Genomic DNA, 13758 nt, shown 5'->3' with positions numbered 1-13758 from the left:
CTTGGGTCTACCCAGAGAGAGCTGGTCTCTTATAGCTCTTCCAGCTGGAATCCACTGTTATATTTTACTCCATGCTTGTTAGCATGGTGGTTGGGCATCAGGCACTCTCTTTTCTGATTAAGCTTCAGTTCAAGATGGGCACTGAGTCCTGAGGATGTGGCCTTCACAAATGTTCCTGGCCCTCCTCCAGGTATAATGAGCCTAACACTGCTCTTTCCCTTCTCCCAGAGACTGAGCTGGGGTTTTCTTTCTTTTCTTTTTCTTTTTTTTTCTGTTCTTTCCTCCTAACTACAGAGGTTTGCTACCAGTACCCCTGAACTATAGTTTTTATGTTGTACCCTGCGGCAGATTAAGACTTCTTTACCTTAGAGAAGGTGAGGTAGGTGGGTCTGGGTGGAGTTCTGGCAGTGCCTGCCTCCCTCAGCCAATACCATAAGGAGAAATTCTCAGGGTCCTCCCCATTTCCTCTATCAGCACCTGGTGGAACTCCTGGAGAAAAATTTACAAACTGGTTTAAACCTCCCTATGTTTGCAGTTCCTGGGATGTTTTAGCAAGTCGTGAACAATTTCTAGCTGAATCTTCTTACCCATTTATGGGACATCATGTGACATCTGCCCAGGTAAGTAAATGCTCGGATCTTTTTTCTTCCTACGGACATCCCTCTCTCTCCAGATTTCAGGTTAGTCATTTGCCTGGCAAAAGCGACTTTCTGATGGGTTAAAGAAAAGCAATTAATTTTTGGTGTGTCTGTATTTTTCTTTTATAAGGGTAGGAGAAACCCTCTTTCCAGCTTTCTACTTCTTGAACTCAGTTGCTGCTATATTTGATCAGAGTTGTGCTTCAATTGCTTCCTATCTGTGTCCAAATGATTCTGTCTCCACACTTCTCTTTTGCCAGAACTTCTGTTGGAATTTCTACCTGCCTCCTTCAAATAGTGTACCCTCATGTGATGGCAAAGCTTTGCAGGATGCCACATGCTGTGAATATATCATAGACACTGCTGGGGCAGAAAAGTAATGCATTATCAGAGTTCTCTGAGCATCTGAAATCAGCTCTTAAAATGTCAAACATCCCTTTGATGGCCTGCTGCTGTCATGTGAACATTATAATTTTCCTCTAAGGGAGGCTGAGGGAATGGAATTGGTGCTATTCTTCATCCATGTAAGATGAAGTATTTATTAAACACCTACTATGCACCTAGTGTAGTTTTAAGTTCCATGGAGGGCTATGGAACATGGCTCTTGTTCTTAAAGTTTATTAAAAAGAAAAGGCAATAATCCAGACCTCTAGTTACATGTGTTTAAGTACCAATAATTTTCAGCTGCTAAGAGGATCTCTAAAACTGTCAAACTTATAAATGAGGAGACTTTTAATCCTATAAATGTAGCCCAAGCCAGAGCCCTGATACTCAACAACATTAGGTAGGCCGCCTCTCGTTTGCTTCTGACATACCTCATTTCACAGATACTAATCCTACTTAAGAGCAAAGATTTTTAGCATCCTTCACTAAACATAGTTCTGCCCCTTAATTCTCTCTTTCTCCCAAGAAACTAGTATTTGCACCTTTCCAAAGATGATCCCTATACATCCAATTTCATTATTGCTGTAATCATTGTTTCTCTTTTTCATGCTTTACTAAATTGCATCATCCCAGTGTAGCTGGCTATCATAAGGTAGTCTTCTACCATCTCTCAGTAGTAAATGGATAGTTGGCATCACCATCACTCAGATGCCTTTTCCTTTATGTCTCTCTCCCTCATATGAGGCACAGAGTGTCATTTAAATGCCTGGGAAGCAAAGCAAGTGCAAATGCTGAGGATGGAGCTAAAAATGGGTATTGGTGACGGAAATAAAATATTACTGTTGAGGAATAAGAAAGGCAATCTCTGGAGACCTCAGATCCTAAGCGGACACCCTTGATATGAAAAAAAAAAAAAAGCCAGAACAGGTAGAATAATGTGTGGTTAGAGGCATAGGATTTGGAGCCATACCAGTGTGGCTTCTAATCCAGGTTCCACAGGTGAGCCTATTGGGTGACCTAGAGCAAAAGATTCAACACCTATGTCTCTGTAGCATAGACCTGTATGAGGATTGCATGACATATTATATATATATAAAGCACTTGGCATATCATATGATTTATAAAATATACTCAATAAATTCAAACAGCTTTTTAAATTATAAATGATACTATAAGTGTGTCTTGGCAACAGTAGAACAAGAAGGAGCCCAGTTCCTAACACAGTGAAGCCACAGTTGGAAAAATAAGAGAAACAAGATTAGATTTCTGCCCCACTGAGTATTTAACACAGACTCTGGCTATGCCAAGATAAACTCTGGAGCCCAGGTGAGGCATTTCAGTAACCTGTTGGTATCTGTTTCTGGTCCAGTTCCTTTGCCAGTGCAGAAGGAAAGAGGAAAACTACTGGTTCCTGAAACCTCCTATACACCAGCCACCATGCTAGGAACTTTTTACTTTCATTTTTCTTAGCTATCAGCTTATCAGCTGCTTTTCTACATGTTCCCACCTCCACAACAGTCCATGAAGAGATAGAAGCACTGGTATCATAAACTCCTTTGCAAATATCCAGTCAAGCAAACAGTCAGCACTACTCTAAGCATGTGTTAATGTGAGAATCCTGCTGTGTGGATGTAGACATTTCCCCTCCAGGTGTTCCTGTAAGTCAGCCTCCAGGACATTCTGCCTTAGGGTGTTTCTATTGTGGTCACACGGCAGCATGATAAGTGATCTGAATGAGCTTTCTCAGGTACAATATTTATGGTTCAGTTTGAAGCAAAAACAGTCAGAGGCAATGGGTAAAAGTAATTTATGCTACTGTCACCTGGATATATAGCAAATAGCTATAAACAAGTATGTACAATATAATTAAAAATATGATAACATTATAAAATAAGATGATGGCTAGTTAGAGAGGAAGATCTATCAAGTAGGAATATGTGTATATTATTTGAAATGTTGCCTCAATTACTTGAAGTCATCAGCTCAGGCTTCTCATCTCAAAAACAATGCTTACAAATGCAGACTGCAGATGATAAGCACTGTTTATTTCTATATTGGTTTCCTTTCACTCCATTTATATGTAGGAATTTCCCTTCAGTGTCTGCTGAACAAAGAACTGCAAGGCAAGGATAATAATAATTCTTGAACTGTATCCTGTCTCATTCTTGGTTCCTCAGTGGATCTTAGCATGAGCGCTGAGCTAGAAAACACACCTTTAAATCGATTAGAATAAAACACCGAGGAAAATTCATGCACAAAAGCGAGTGGGGAAAATAAAAGGAAGTGGAATGGTTCTTTAATAGAAACAATTAACTTACCTAGGCCATTCCAATATTCTGATTGCAAAGTGGATCCCACAATCACCAGGTAGTGTGAAAACCTGTGGCTTCCTTGGGATGCCACAAGAAAGATAACAGAGGCCTCTATTGGCTTTGCTGTAAAGCTTCTGGCCCTGCTACCCTTGTCAGTAAGAGTGTGTTAACTCTTCACTGAAGTGACCTTAAGTTATAAAAGGAAAACTCAACACTCATTTCTAGTTCTGAGCCATTCCCCTTGAGCTACTCCTGGTGTTTAATTTCTAGTTCCTTCCAGCTATAAAACTTTCTCTTTTCCTACTTCCATTGTGACCTCGACACTTAGCCCTTAGCTCACATTTCTTTGCTGTGGTCAACATTTTTCTTATTCAGTTACTGTTTTTCAATATCTGAAGCAGCTTGAAGAACTATTCTTACCTGATTAATTCAACATCTAAAACTTTCTAGCATTCATTTCTTTCACGTGCAACTTCCCAAAAGATTTGCTTTGCCCTGTGTCTACAAATATAGACCAAGTACCCACTGCCTACCTGGTTTACGTGGTTTATTAAGTTTCCTATATTATACCCTGCTCCAACTAAAGCCAACCTAGTTTCCTGCTAGTGCCCTTACTGTATGTAAATTCTGAATTAATACAGTACCTAATTTTACTGTTCTCACCATGACTTACCTAAAATGTTCTTTCTCTTCCCTTTTCGTCATTCGAAGGTTACCCACACTTCATGTTCCAATTAAATTTACTGCTTCCACAAAGCTGCTCTTATTTTTTTCTTTTCAACTAAGCTCTTGTTTTAATTATATTAAATAGCAATGAGATCTAAAATGATAACTTAAAATTGCTTTATATCTCTCCACAGATTCAGAAGTTCTTGATAACAGGGATTACATCTTATAATGTTTATCCCATTTAGTGCTTTTTAAAAAGCAAGACAATGGGCCCAAAATGGAGTCACTTATGCTATGTCTCATGTCACCAAATCGAGACTTAATCACTCTCCCAGAAATGGAATCTTAACTCAGTCAATCAGGAATCACTTGATCAGCACTAGTTAGGCCGTCTGCCTAATAAACACCTGCTATTCGCCAAAGGAAAGTAAACTTGCAATAACCAATCTGCTTTTTTGCCTGGTATAACATCCCTGTTCTCAATCCCTTTCATTTTGTACAGCTTCTCAGATCTCCTTTCTAATTGCTAAATTAGGTGCCGCTTGATTTGAACCAATTTTTGCTCAAATAATCTCTGTAAAATTTATCTTTTAATGGTGACTAATATCATTTTAGGCCTAGAATAAACACTCAATAAATTCTTTTGATTGCTTGAACTGGAGAGGATGTTTGGCAATTATAAAATGAATGTCAGGGGGTCATATAAAATGAACTTTCTAGGAATAAATGTTGAGCCAAAAGAAAGAAAATGTGCTGGCTGGAAAATTACTGCTTTGCTATCACCCATGGGAACATAACATTCTAACAATAAGCTTTCTGCTTCTGTACACCCCCTCCCCCCCCGCCCCCGCTTGCACAACCGACTGGTTGGTTGACTGTAGTAAAAAGAAGAAAAATAGACTTGTGTGTTCAAACAGAATGAAGAATGGGGTTTAGGGCTTAAAAACCCTGTATCTCTGCATTTCAGACCTGCTTAATTTGGGGTCTATATACCCCTGGCAGACCCAGCTGGCTGAATAAAGAGTGTATTTCCTATAACTCACTGAGTTCTGGTGGTCTGTGTGTCTTTCGGGAGCTGGCGGCTACATTTGGAGGCCCTAGCGAAATCTCAGGGAGTGGCCCTGGGATCTAAGACCAGATCGGCCTTCAAAGCAGTTGCTGTCCTTGTTACAGATTCAAAGGGGTGGCCAACCTGAGATGTTCCAGGGCCCTTGAATGCCATGATGGGGTCAATATAATTGTCAAGGATGCAACCTTTGGGATACACTCTTTGTTCCTGGTCCCGACAGAAATCTCCGAGGCCTCAACATCTGGATAAAAAGTACCTTTCTGTTTCTGTTGACCAGTCATCGGGGGTCCAGGGAGAGACTGGACACAGTCATATCTCCCAGACCGTGGCCAGGCTGCGGGACACCACCTCTTGTGCCCCGTTATCGGGTTCTGTCTATCGTCTTTGGTCTCATCTAGGTTGTAGGTGGCAGACTTCTCTGGGTCCACCTACACCTCAGTAATTGTTCTTGTCTGAGTGTGTGTTCTGTATTTTCTGCTCAAGTGATGGGGGAGGCCCGAGTTCACAGAAGACACCCTTGGAGTGTCTCCTGCAACATTTCAAAGAAGGGTTTGTAGAGGGAGCTGACTATGGCATAAAGTTTTCTCCAGGTAGACTAAGGATATTGTGTGAAGTTGAGTGGCCATCTTTTGGTGTTAACTGGCCTCCGGAGGGTTCTTTTGATAGGGGTTTAGTGAGGAATGTTTGAAAGATTGTCACGGGAGACCCGGGACATCCCAATGTAGGGGTACATTGATCCATGGTTAAACCTTGTTCAGAACTCCCCTCCTTGGCTCTGCCAGTGTGTTCTTTCTCTAGGGGAGCAAGTCTTAGTTATGGACACCCCAAAACATGCAGCAACTGAATCTCGAAGACAGTCTAGTCCCTCAGTCCTCCAATCTCCACCAGAGGACAGTGACCTTCCCCCACCCTATAATCAAGGAAAACAGAGGCCCAATAGCATCACCTCACCTCCTTGGACTCGGGCAGGTAACCCCTATGGGCCTCTGGCTCTCGCTCTGGGCAGGGCACCAGCCATTACCACCACCCTAGCCATTCTCCCTTGCAAGAAGCACCACCCCAGAGGCATCATGCAAACAGGCCCTTTATGGTTTACATGCCTTTTTTGACTAGTGACCTGTACAACTGGAAGGCACAGAATCTGCCTTTCTCTGAGAAACCCCAGGCATTAAAAAGGACTCCTAGAGAATATCTTTCAGACTCACCGTCCCACCTGGGACGATTGTCAACAGCTTTTAGTTACCCTCTTCACCACAGAAGAATGTGGACGCATTCGGGCAGAAGCACAAAAGATAGCTGTGGGAGAAAGGAGAGTTAAGGAAGCACTGGAACAGATTGAGGAGGAATTTCCTTCCACCCACCCAGACTGGGGACACAATTCTCAGGCAGGGAAAATGGCATTAGATCGGTACCACCAGATTCTAATTTGGGGAATTAGGATGGCTGCTCGTCATCCAACTAACCTTTCTAAGATAACTGACTTTATATAGGAATGGACCTCAGGAATCCCCTGAGCGTTTCTTGAATGAGGCATACCAGGTATACACCCCCATTGATCTTGAGGCCCTTGAGAACCAGCAGGCAATTAATATAGCCTTTGCCACTCAAGCAGCCCCTGATATCCAGTGTAAATTACAAAAATTAGAAGGTTTTGCAGGAATGAACCTGTCCCAACTTGTTGAGATAGCCCAGAAAGTGTTCAACAACAGGGAGGCACCAGGTGACCCCAAACGTATGGCTAAAATCCAAAGCTACTGTCATCAACCCAGCCAATCTGTTGTCAGACCCAGACCCCAAGACCCCCATTCATGACTGCATAGATTTCACTCATGCTGTGTGTTCCTCACGGCCAGACCTCAAAGACTCCTCTCTGCCTAAGGCCGATGAAGTTCTGTTCAAGGACAGGAGCAGCTTTATGCAGGAAGGAAGTATGCTGGGGCAGTGGTTGTAACTCTAACTGGCACCATCTGGTCACAAGCTCTTCCCCATAGGACTTCTGCTCAAAAGGCAGAACACATTGCCCTCACTGAGGCACTAAGATGGGGAAAGGATAAGGCAGTCATAATATACACTGACAGCCGATACGCCTTTGCCACTGCACATGTACACAGAGCCATCTACAAGGAAAGAGGGCTTCTGACTTCAGCTAGGAAGGGCATTAAGAACAAGGGGGAGATCTTAGCCTCACTTGAAGCCATGTAGATGTCTAAGGCTCTTGCTATTGTTCTTTGTAAAGGGCATCAAAAAGGGAATAGTCTTGAGGCTGAGGGAAACTGACAAGCTGATGCAGAGGCAAGAACAGCTGCCACAAGGCCGGTGGGGCCCCTACCTCATCAACCGACTGTTGTTCCTTACCCAAACTTCCTCTGTCTCCAACCTATATGGCAAAAGAGAACATATATTTTCAAGACAAGGGAGCCACTAGGAACCAACAGAGATGGTGGATGACCCCAGATGGAAAAATCGGGCTCTCATGGGCCCTTGGAAGGACTCTCCTCTACCAACTACACCAGACCACACACCTAGGGCAAAGTCAGATACTCCAAGCTTTAGACTCCTACTTTCACTTGTTAGAAGGGAGAAGAACCGCAGAGAAGATTGCCTCAGGATGTGCCCAAGTTAATCCAAAGAAGGGGAAGATAGAAGAACCTAGGCATAGGGAAAGAGGAACTTATCCAAGGGACCACTGGGAAGTTGATTTCACTGAGGTAACCCTGACTGTGGGGGGCTACAAATATTTACTTGTTTTTATAGACACCTTTTCGGGATGGGTAGAGGCCTTCTGCACCAGGAAAGAAACTGCCTTAGTGGTTACTAAGAAACTACTACAAGAAATCCTCCCTCAATTTGGTCTCCCCAGAACTTTATGGTTGGATAACAGGCCAGACTTCATAGCAAAGGTATCACAACAATTGGCTAGCTACCTAAATTTGCAATGGAAACTCCACTGAGCCTACCAGCCCCAAAGTTCAGGCCAAGTAGAGTGAATGAATCAGACCCTAAAAGAGACATTAGTCAAGTTAGGATTAGAAACTGGTGGGACCTGGGTAGAACTTCTACCCTTTTCTCTTCTCTGAGCCAAGGATACTCCATATATTAATGGATTCACCCCATTTGAAATTTTCTTTGCAAAACCCTCACCTTTAGTACCTAGAAGATGAGAAAAAGGCATAAAGTTTTCTCCAGGTAGACTAAGGACATTGTGTGAAGTTCAGTGGCCGTCTTTTGGTGTAAACTTGTCTTACTTAAGTCTTTACAGACCCTTCAAAGTGTACAGAAGGAGATTTAGTCCCAGGTTCGTGCTGCCCCCTCAGCTCTGGGAGACGGACTTCCCCATCAGTTTCAGCCTGGGGACTCTGTGTGGATCCAGAAGTTCACTTCCAAAGGACTAGAACTCAAATGGAAAGGACCCTTCACTGTCTACTTGATGAGGCCCACTGAAGTTAAAGTAGACCACATCCCATTATAGATTCATCACTCCCATGTGAAAGTAGCATGAGAGTGAACAGCTCAGGAAGACGGGCCCTTAAGACTAAGACTCAAGCATACATAAGTCTAACCTTCTGTTTCTTCCTTTTTTCTCTCTCTCTTTAGCCCAGGCATACAGAAATACACAGCAGCCTAGAGTATGGGAGCTTATAGTAACTGAAACTGGTGAAATTATTGCCCAGAACATCACCAGCCACAGTACTCCAGAGATCCAAGTAGACTTGTGCCAGCTTGCCAGAGATCTCCACACCATTGCAACGGCTGAACACCACCTTGCATTGGAATCTTTCATAGGTAGAGGAGCACACTTAGGCTACAAGGGGGGACCTGGCTGTGGCATATTATCAGCTGAGAAAATCCTCTTAGGGATATGACTTTATATTTGTCCTCAAGGACGTTACCCAGAGATATCTGGCCACATGGGAAATATGGGAGTTGGATATGAGGGCCAAGGCCAATTTTCTTGTCCTAACTAGAGTGGTGAGACTATCTCCATGATAGATAATTATAAAAAACAGAATGATAATCATATTAGATTAATAATCATATTAGGTCTTGCAATCCTATCATAATCACCATCAAAACTGGTAACCCTGGGGGACAACACTATTGGCTCACAGGACCGGGTATGATTCAGGATTATATTTTACTATACAGGTTAAGGATCCTCCCAGGAAAGCTAACCCTATAGGACTCAACAAACCACTTCTAGTTACAGGACTACCCCAAAGTCTTACATCTAAGAGAACTTCTGTTTCTGGAGCAACTCCAACTCCAGCTCTAGCGCCTCCAGGTATTTGACCAGCTACAACCAGAACCAGAAGGAGCATTAATAACTTTGCTAACAACAATACACAAGGTCTTAAATAAAACCACCCCAGACATAGGACAAGATTGCTGGTTGTGCCTAAACCCAAAACCCCCTTACTATGTCAGGGTAGGAACTCCCCTAAATTTAACTGAGCTCAGCAGGCTAGAACTTCAAGTCGATTCACTAGCAGAAGAAGTCCTCCAAAATAGAAGAGGGTTAGATTTATTATTTTTAGAATAAAATGGATTATTTATGGCTCTAGGTGAAACCTGTTGCTTCTATGCCAATAACTCTGGAATAATTAGAGAAAGCTTACTATTAGTACAGAGAAATTTAGATGCAAGGGAAAAACAGGCTAGCATCAAATAACTGGTTTCATAGGATGTTCAATTGGTCACCATAGCTAACAACCCTTCTATCTGCCATAGCTGGACTTTTAATCCTCCTACTCCTCTTGTTAACTTTTGGGCCATGTTTCCTCAATTTCTTGTTTGCATATATAAGGAAGAGAATTAATTCTATTAAACTTTTAGTATTATAAGATAGAGGCTATGAGCAAATTCCACATGAAGAATCAAGGATTTTATTTTCTACTAAGGCCAGTGGGGAATGTGCTGGCTGGAAAATTACTGCTTGGCTATTGCCCATGGGAACATAGGCTATCACCCACGAGAACATAACATTCTAACAATAAGCTTTCTGCTTCTGTACCCCCTCCTTGCACAACCAACCTGTCAGTTGACAGTTAGTAAAAAGAAGAAAAATAGACTTGTGTGATCAAACAGAATGAAGAATGGGGTTTAGGGCTTAAAAATCCTGTACCTCTGCATTTTGGGCCTGCTTAATTTGGGATCTACATACCCCTGGCAGACTCAGCTGGCTGAATAAAGAGTGTGTTTCCTATAACTCACTGATTTCTGGTGGTCTGTGTATATATTGGGGGCTGGCAGCTACAACAAAAAGAATAAATCTGTCTGTTAATTGAGGTCTAGTCCAGGGGCCACCAAGAATGGAAGAATGGACAATTTTTTAACTGATCCCAGCTTTGAACTGAGGTCTGAGTATTTACCAATGAATAAAAGATGGTATGGAAGTCAGGCAGAGTAGATAAAGAGTAAGAGCTAGCATTCTGTGCATAGTATACACCAGGAACTCTCCCAAACACTTCCCATGTTTTAATCTTCACAACAACATTCTAAGGTTTAGTACTCCACATTGTAGATGAGGAAACTAAGGCATGGAGGTTAGGCAATTTGCTCCTAAGTGGCTACCTTGCCTTACAGAATTAATATAACTGGTGCCCTAGAAAAGAGAACTAAACAAAACATAAAAAAATATAATAAAAACTGTGGGAAATAAAATATTTTAATTTATCTATTAAAATCACACCCTATGTCCCTGGAAAAACTTGATATAGAATTATATAGCCAAGGCAATAAAGTTACTAGGCCTCAAAGATAAAGAAAGTAAAAATAAAAATAAAAAAAACTTTATTTTATAAAAAGAAGAGAATCATCTGGCCTTCTATCATTCTATATGAACATTCATCATTAGAAAACCCTTCAACAAAATCAATAGAGTATAGTTTAAGAATTTTATATCCAGGCAATATTGCCACTGAAGTATTAAAAATACAAACACCTTTGGTCCTACAAGGAGCTTAAATAATATTTTCTCAATGAGCCTTTCTTGAATAAGGTACCGAAGAACAAACTTCAGCCAAGAAATGAGGAATAATGAAATGTTGGCAAAAATCCTGGAGTGGAGCATTGAATCCAATTTACTGCAGAACTAATTATAAAACAACCAAAAATATTATAAACAACGACAACTTAGGAATTATATAACTCGTGCTTGTCTCCTCTCACGACTACATCAAAATTGCAACTAACCTACAGAACAACCATCAATGAGAATTGTTTGAAGTCTATCTGAACAGAAGTTCTATAACTAAGGAAATATAGAAGAATTCACCTCAAGACTGTTAGGAGGGGTGAAGATGCCAAACAGGTTGGCCATACACCCAAGTGTGGTGGTTGAGGATTGGAAGAAATATCTCTATTCTGGATTTCCCCCTTAAGGAGTGAGGGATCCCAGATCTACACCAGGCTCCCCAGCCAGGGCTTCAGGGCCAGGAAGAGACGTCCCCACAACTGGCTGTGAAAATAAATGGAGAGTGTGGCTGACTGTTGGAAGACTACAGGAGTCCCAGGCATTCCTCTTAAAGGGCCCACACATGGACTTACTGGCTCACAGATCCATTCACTCTAAGCTCCAGCACTAGAGTAACTGCTCAGAAATTTCTGGGACATATGAGGAAGAAATAAATTATTTGGCTTCAGGGCAGGAGCTAGAGGGGCAGCTTTCTCTAGATAGAAGTGCTAGCAGAGCCATTTTTCCTTTGTTGAGCCCTCCCCTCACCAAGCATGCAGACCTGCAGACACAGGCAGCCACCATATCTGAGTCTCCATCAACCTAACTAATATCATTTGTACCTCCCTGAGGCCCTACCTCACCTTTTTCATACAGATGGCTTTTCTTGGCTCATGCCATGAACTTTCCTAAAACCTCTCAAGGTTCACAAACCCCAAACAAGTACCATCTGGCCCCAGTGTGTCCTGCAACTCTTACAAAGTAGCAAGCCTGGCAGTAGCAGCAACTGACCTCGGTTTGAAGCTTAGCTTCTCTCAGTCACCTCCAAACCAAGCACAAGTGGCAATAATCTTCAGATCATTTTGTAGCTCATATCAAGTGGCCCTGGGCAGTGCATAGGCAGTAGCTGAACTTGGCCTGCAACTGAGCCCTACCCAAGAGGCCCAAGAATTAGGACACTTGATATCCAGCTTCAAACTATACCAGAGCACTACCCTACCACCTCCACAAATGACATACCCAAAGGACAGACTGAGCACCAGAGCCCTGCTAAACCAAATCCTGCTCCATAGTGTCAGCCCCTACACAACAACTCCTCAACTGTAGTAATGGCCAGTTCTCACAGCCAATCAACCCAAGGGTCAATCCCTTCAACTGACATGAAAACAGCAACCAAGGATCAACTACAACAGTCAAGCACAGACAATTCACACACACGCACACACACACACGCACGCACGCACGCACGCATGCACTTGGAGCACCTGGCTCAGGAAACCAGGGAGACTACAATACTGGATCCCAGAGAAAACCTACTACATAAGTCTTCTCTACTAAAATGAGGAGATATAGCAACTCTACCTAATACATAGAAACAAACGCAGGGAGGCAGACAAAATGGGGGAGAAAAAGAAACATATTCCAAATGAAAGAACAGAAAAGAGCTCCAGAAAAAGAACTAAATATAATAGAGATGAGGAATCTACCAGATACAGAGTTCAAAACACCAGTTACAGGGATAAACAATGATCTCATTGAGAACTTCAGCAAAGAGATAGAAAACATAAAAATAGAGATAGAAAACAAACAAACAAAAAACAGAACAGTCAGAAATGAAGAATGCAATAACTGAGGAAATCAATAGTAGGTTAGATAAAGCAGAAAATTAAATCAGTGGTTTGGAAGGTAAGGTAGCAGAAAATACCCAATTAGAACAGGAAAAAAAAAAGAATCCAGAAAAATAGAAAAATTAGGCTAGTTTGAGGGGCCTCTGGGACAACATCAAGCATCCACATTATTGAGGTACCAGAAGGAGAAGAGAGAGAGAGAGAGAGAAAGAAATTTTAAACCTGTTTGAAGAAATAATGATGGGAAACATCCCTAACCTTGAAAAGAAAATAGACATACAACCTCAGGAAGCTCAGAGAATACCAAAGAAAATGAATCCAAAGAGGCCCACACTAAGACACATCATCATTAAAATGCCAAAGGTTAACGACAAAGAGAAAATCTTAAAATCAGCAAGAGAAACACAGTTAATTACCTACGAGGGAGCTCCCATGAGGTTGTCATCTGATTTCTCAAAAGAAACTTTGTAGGCCAGAAGGGATTTACATGAAATATTTAAAATTATGAAAAGCTAGGGCCTAGACCCAAGACTACTCTACACAGCAAAGTTGTCATTTAGAATAAAAGGACAGATAAAGAACTTCCCAAACCAGATAAAGTAAAAGGAGTTCATCAACATCAAATCAGTATTACAAGAAATATTAAAGGGAATTCTTTAAGAAGAAAAAGAAAAAAAAGAAGATAAAAATATGGATAATAAAGTATCAATAACTACACATCTATCAATTACTTTAAGTATAAATGGATTAAATGTTCCAATAAAAAAGACATAGGGTGGCTGAATGAATAAGAAAACAAGACCCATGCATATCCTGCCTACAATAGACCCATTTCAGATTGAAAGACACACAGAGACTGAAAGTAAAAGGATGGAAAAAGACATTT

This window comes from Rousettus aegyptiacus, unplaced genomic scaffold (assembly GCF_014176215.1).
Source record: "Rousettus aegyptiacus isolate mRouAeg1 unplaced genomic scaffold, mRouAeg1.p scaffold_m13_p_8, whole genome shotgun sequence".
NCBI lineage: Eukaryota > Metazoa > Chordata > Mammalia > Chiroptera > Pteropodidae > Rousettus > Rousettus aegyptiacus.
The sequence above is the reverse complement of the archived record's forward strand: the minus strand, read 5'-3'. Positions refer to the sequence as shown.